At 41.4% G+C, this 7,023-nt stretch overlaps 1 pseudogene; it reads left to right on the top strand.

Moving 5' to 3' along the window:
* Positions 1-862: 862 nt before the first annotated feature.
* LOC134930387 (5S ribosomal RNA) lies at positions 863-981 on the top strand (annotated as a pseudogene).
* Positions 982-7,023: the final 6,042 nt, after the last annotated feature.

Below are 7,023 nucleotides of genomic sequence, written 5' to 3'. Positions count from 1 at the left end.
GACTGTTACAAGATTATGCTACAAAGAATCTCTGTTTGTTACAATTGTATCTTGTATATCCAACAGCTTTGGGTTTATACACTGATTGCATCCCAGTTTGAACACGGTGCCTATGCTGGAATTTACCCTCAGCTATTTCAGTCCTTTATAAATTTGCTGGAGCAGGACTTTATGGCAATATAATCACTATTACTTACCGAATAATAGGGGGATTATTTCACCATAGGTATGCAACAAATATGTACATATATTTGTGTGTAATTTTACAAACAAATCTTTATTACATTTTTATTTCATTTATTGACCAGTATTTCCAGCTCTCGTGCTATCCATTGACTTGGTATTTCTTATTATCTTTTGGTCCTACATGCGCTGCTGTTTTTTCTTTTTTTACAATCATGTGTATGTATACAGTGGCATATATATATATATATATATATATATATATATATAAGTGGTATAAATTTGCCCCAGTCGTCCAGAGTCATGATAAATGTTGGTGCCCCCCCCCCTATATACACACACACACACACCGTATGTAGATATCTGGTACTCAGAGTGAACAGTAGTAGCGTGCTCAGGTGCCTTTCCCAATAGTGATATAGATACACATGCAAAGTGTATGCACTCCAAGTCAGTCATCACAATAAAACAGACACCAGCATAGCTTTATAGCACACCTACAGTGCTCCCTCACCTGCCAGCGGGACCTGACGGAGATGCTTCAGCGCAGTAGTGTGCCGACAGCAGGTCCACGCTTCACAATTCTGTTATTCTCCGCTTTATAACATTCTTGCCCCAAGCATTTAACTTTTATTATTTCAGGTGCACTCTCATAAGTGTGTCAGGTGATGTGTCAACTTTCTACTATCACACCACACTGCATACGCCCAATCTCGCCTGATCTTGGAAGCTAAACAGTGTTGGACTTGGTCAGTATCTGGAAGGGTGACCACCAGAGAATACTAAGTTTAGTAGTATGACACTATTATCAACCCTGACCAAGCACTAACAGCAGGATCACCACTATTTTCTTCCTTCCTACTTAATCTTTCGTTGCTGCCTGGCTTTACTTATTTACCTATACCAAACAGAGTCACGGAGGATAATTATAACATTCTTCTCTCCTTCCCTGCATTTTCAATGTGAATATCTGATAAATATTAATGAGTATGATGGATAACGGATACAATAATGTCCTAAAATTCCACCTGTATCTCTAACCTATTCAGGTTTCATTAATACAAGTATTTCTTGAACTGGTGTGATGAAATACGGCTACAGTACTGTTGGTGTCTGCAGCCCCTCATCAATCTATAAACGGATATAGATAAACCAGAACATACTCTTTATTTTTAAGAAGGCATCTCTTTCTTTTGGTTCCATTTGCTACGCGAAGTCTAATTATTTTGGATACTAAATTAATTTTACTTAACTGATAAAAATTATGTTCTTAACTCACCAATAATCATACTTTTTCACTATTCATTTTAAACAAGAGTGCGCCCACACAAGAGTCTTCTTTTTCTTCTTTACTGTCATGCGCTGCCCTGGGTATCAGTCACCAACCTCCGTGGCTCTCTTGGCATAGTGGTATCGCAAAGGATAAGATGTTTTGAAAAACAATTTAAAATACTTTTCTGTTATCAATTTTATACTGGATATAATGCATGTTATACTGTAAATTGCAAGTCTCATTTTATTACACACTGGACTTGTGCACTTAACATTGTTCAGCAAGCGTCGAACATTAATTTCTATAGTGTGCTCACACAATGCTAACATGTGTTAAAAATGAACACTGGGCCCCAGGATCACTGTATAAAGTACTCACACACTGTCACTAAGAATGATAACACAGAAAAAGGCTGCTTGCATTGAACTGATTGTGATTATGCGTCTCCGACACACACAACCAGCAATACCTTATGTGCATTACTATGTAAATAGAATGCATAAGCAGCTTCTGCTGATTAAAATTATATATGGCATGCCCAGATTCTGTGTGCGAGTGCGGCTGTATCTGCATACAAAATGCTACGTTACAGTGATTTCCAGGATAACACTGTAACGTAGCATTTTCTATGCAGATACTGTGCATCCACAGTATCACACTGAATCATACTTGCCTACCTGACCCTCTCCATGAGGGAGAAAATGCTCTGTTCCTGAACTTTCCTGGTAATGTATGATTGCCATCACCTGTGGTGAAACACCTTTCTTATCAATTAACTAGCTCACCACAGGTGATGGCAATCATACATTACCAGGTAAGTCCAGGAACAGAGTATTTTCTCCCTCATGGAGAGGGTCAGGTAGGCAAGTATGCACTGAATATAGCAGTGGTTCTCAAACTCGGTCCTCAGGACCCCACACAGTGCATGTTTTGCAGGTAACCCAGCAAGTGCACAGGTGTATTAATTACTCACTGAAACATTTTAAAAGGTCCACAGGTGGAGCTAATTATTTCACTTGTGATTCTGTGAGGAGATCTGCAAAACATGCACTGTGTGGGGTCCTGAGGACCGAGTTTGAGAACCTGTGGAATATAGAAATGCCACATATCATTTTAATCAGCATAGTGTGCTTGTGCATCCTATTTGCACACTTATGCATATAAGACAAATTTACTGCAAAAAAAGACACTTAACTTTAGCAGAGCTGCCCGGGCTCATTCACTCCAGGCATCTCGTGGTGCAACGCATGCTAACATGCGTTACAAATGAATCAGCCTTCTGTGCCTCTTGGGTTCCCTTTCCCCCAACCAAAGCCAGTATGAGCCATTCCTTTACATAGTGTCCTGGTTGTTCTGTGTTTGTAATTTACTAAGCAGTAAACCTAGTCCATGAAATCACAAGTCTCACTGAGGTGAGATTGGGGGTGGGGGAGTCAACCACAGTTTTCTTCTAATTTTCCCAAAACAAGTTCCGTCATGCTTTTTATACATATTCAGACATGCACACAGATATAGCAATCAGTTTAGAAAAAAGCCGTGGCTGCTACTTTTGCATTAGCTCAATGCAAAAAAACCCCATTGAATTACTGTGAGTGATCATGAGTGCCCCAGTCATTTAAAGTACTGTTGAAGCAAGGTATTATTGCGTCACTGCCACCACAAAATTGCAAGGTCCGAGAACAAGGCACAAGGCACGGTGTACAAAAAAATAAAAGATGGGAGTTTTATTTAAGATGGGATGTTTCCCATAGCAACCAATCAGATTCTAGTTATCACTCATTTAGCACCTTCTAGAAGATAATACCTGGAATGTGATTGGTTGCTATGGGCAACATCACATCTTAAATAGAACTCCCATTTTAGTAAATTTACCCCCAATGTAAAATATACAATGTTTCATGGGTGATCATGAGTGCCCCAGAACGAGCACAGCAAAATTTGCAGTGTGTTTAATAAAACAACTATTATCATGGTAATGCTTGTTAAACATACATTACAGTATATACACCATAATATAACTACTTATAGTGTTCGGTGCATTTGAGATGGAAATAAAGCATCTAAAAAAAAAGCATTCTTAAACTACAAGCATCATTTCACTTTAAAATGGAGACTTCACACATGCGCAATGGTGGTTTAGAAAAGTGACACCTGGTGGATGAACACCAGTATTGCACCCACCCACTGAAGATGCCATGCTGTGACAAGGAGCAGGGAAACATAATGCGACTATTTTTTCATGCTACACACCACACAGAGGATAGATGAGCATGGCTACATCTGTATATAAAATAAACTTACTGTACAAAAAACATTGCTGACCTAAATTGTATGGGCAGTACAATGTTTTCATGTGGGTTACCTCACACAGCTCAGTTACAGCAGATGCCAATGCAGTGTGTAGCTCAGGTCCATCAAGAATAATGTATGTTACATGTAGACTTGCTAAACCAGACACCTCATTTATGATAAAGCGCAACTGAGTATTACTATGATGGAAATCCCGGGGCGTGTTTATTTCCATGCAGACAGCTCATATATTATTATTATGTTCACTTGATGTTATATCATCAAGTATTCAATACAAATCTTTTCAAAAATATTACATGACAAATCTAATTTCCTTTTATCTGGGAATATTGGCTGTAACATGGAGAGTGTATTTTTTTTTTTTTTTAATAGACTGAATGTGGAACTAACATTTTCCTGTCCACCAGCGGAGAAGGAAGTCTTGTGGAACGATGCCACAATTTGACGCCTGTCCTCTTTCTTTTCTAAGAATGTATGAAGTTTGGGAAAGTAAATGAAGAGAGAGCAGGAGCTGTCCCAGCTGTTGTTGCTTAGGGGAAAGGGTTTCACACTTCAGGAATGTTACATTTTAAACAGCTGGGATTCAAATCAGCCAACAAAAGAGATGTCCTTCCCTGCCAATCTGTAGCACAGCAACATTAATTAGGACATGCGTGAAACTTGCTGTCAGTGCGTGATCCCTTCACCTGAAATGTAAACCACATCTGATTGCCAAAGCTTCCCAAAATGCTCTTACAAAGAAAAATACAATCCATATTACTTGTTTGAATTTTCTGGGCTTTACTAAAGGAAATGGTGTAAAAACAACTACAGTAATGCACATATGTTAGGTGACACGAAGACATCATAACTCAGTTTTTAGGTTGATTGGCCAGGTGGTCCATCTCTGGTTTCACTGTTCAATCTGTCATATGTTATCTCCAGGTGACTTAACTGACAGTTTGTGTCTAATTTTACACATACTGTACATGTCACCTGCACCTGTTTGTTTCCAGCACTGTATGTTCAGTCTTGACATATTTAACATGAATGAAGGGGAAAGATACAATAACTGTTTTGTAGACACTCAAAGGAGAGACATTTAGCTTATGTCTAATACAGTCCTGTACTGTCCTGTGTTAGACTTAATCTTACAAATGCTGAAACTTACTAGAACTGCTACTATACTGCTGTATCCACGGCTGTTACTGGCTGTGTAACAAAGATAGGGATTTTTATGTTTTTTTAAAGTTAAGGGGGGTACACATGGGAGATTTTTCTTGGAGATGTGTGCTGAGCGATCTATCACAGACCGCTCAGTACACATCTCCCCTCCCCCACTCAGCACAGCGCAATGTGTGCTGAGCGAGGGAGGGTGATGTGGGGGCCGCTCATTTCACCCAGCAGTGAAATGAGCAATCTAGAGCCAGCGATAGGGAAGCGCGGGGCCGCGCATCGCTGTCACCGGCACCCCTACACATGGAGCGATGTGTTCTTAATTTCTAAGCAATGTAGTCAGATTGCTTAGAAATTAAGTGAACATCGCTCAGTGTGTACCCCCCTTTAAAGCTAGGTACACACTATACAATTATCTGTCAGATCTAGCTGGATGGAATGAAAATCTGGTAATGGATGAGAGCAAATGACAATCGACCATTTGCTCCCAAACACTGGAAAATGGAGAAAAACAGTCGGTCATCCAAGTTGTTTAATATTGTGTTTAACCAATTTGTATGAACGAAAGGTTTTGTCCGTTTTCTGGTGTTTGGAGCAAATGGTAGATTGCAATTTGCTCTCATCCATTACCAGATTTTCATTCCAACCAGCCAGATCTGGCAGATTATCTGACAGATAGTTGTATAGTGTGTACCTAGCTAATACTGTATGGGAGGAGCTTGAAGCTGGAACCAGGGGGCTCTTTTACTAATAGTGAAGAGTGGGGGGTACAAATCACGCAATTGTTTGCCATGGGGTACCCAGGTAAAAAATGTTGAGAATCACTGTCCTAGAGGGACAAAGAATACAACTCTTGTCCTATTTGGCTTTTGTCTATAAGAAACATATTTTATGCTAAATTGCAATTTGTTCCTAACTTCAAGAGATTGTTCTACAGTATTTTCTATGATATTGTGCAGCAAACAAACAATAGGCTTTTTCTAGTTCTGTGTCAGGACAAAACATTTCCACAGCCCAGCATTTGTTTCCTGCACAATCTCATTGTATGGGCAAGATATCCACCGGTTACGAACAATCTCCAAACCCTCTGCTATCCATGGGAACTGAACTGTCAGCGCTGTGTCAGAAATTCCAGCTACCCGTCCGAAAGCGGTGGGCTGACAATTAATCAAATGAGTATGTGCTGTGTATCCCGCTGACTGCCAGGGCAGTAAACAAGGATCCAGCCAGGAGAGCTGTGCTGACTGTCCCACTGACCAGGGGCGTAAATTCATCCCAGGTGCCAGGAGGTAAGTTGGAGTTTGGTGCACACCCCTTTCTCGCCTTAAAAACAAATAAAAAACGAAAGCAAATAAGGTGTGTATGAATGCATGTAAACACACACAATTTACAGGATTATATAGATTATTATATAGCCCTTGTACAGGAACCGGAACCCGCAGTGAATTGGTGGGGCTTCAGCAATACTGTGTGACAACTGAGAGTAAGTCAGGGTCAGACTCGCGAGATTCAGCCATCCGTAGCATGCAGAATCAGCTTTCACTAGTGGGTCTTTCGCAGTCAATGGTGGATGCACAGCCACATACTGCAGTGCAGGCTGAGCCGTATCAGACGGGAACAGTCCTGTCCCCTATTGCAGGTGTTAGCAGGGCTCCAGGGACAGAGCTGATTAACTCTGCAGCAGCTGGTGCACTGCAGAGCTCTATTATACCCCTTTCACATCGCACAAATAACCCGGTATTGACACAGCATATTGTCGTGTCGAAACGGGTCAGTGTGCGATGTGAAAGCTCCTTTGCTGAATTAGCGGGTCGCCTGACCCGGTAATTCAACCCGGTAAAAAAGAAGGGTTATTACCGGGTTGAATACCGGGTCAGGCGCAGTGTGAATGGGAGCCGTTCCGACGCAACACGGCTCCCATTCACAGCATAGGGAGAGGCGGCGCAGGAGATGAGCTCATCTCCCAGCGCCGCCTCCACCCCCGCCCCTGCTGCTGCTGCGCCCCCTGCTGCTATGGCAACCGACCCGGTATATTGCCGGGTCGGAAAGCCAGCAAAGGAGCGCAAATGCCGGATCCCACTCGGTAAGGACACGTTTCTCTT

The sequence above is a fragment of the Pseudophryne corroboree genome, chromosome 5, assembly GCF_028390025.1.
Source record: "Pseudophryne corroboree isolate aPseCor3 chromosome 5, aPseCor3.hap2, whole genome shotgun sequence".
Classification (NCBI taxonomy): Eukaryota; Metazoa; Chordata; class Amphibia; order Anura; family Myobatrachidae; genus Pseudophryne; species Pseudophryne corroboree.
The sequence above is the reverse complement of the archived record's forward strand: the minus strand, read 5'-3'. Positions and strand labels throughout refer to the sequence as shown.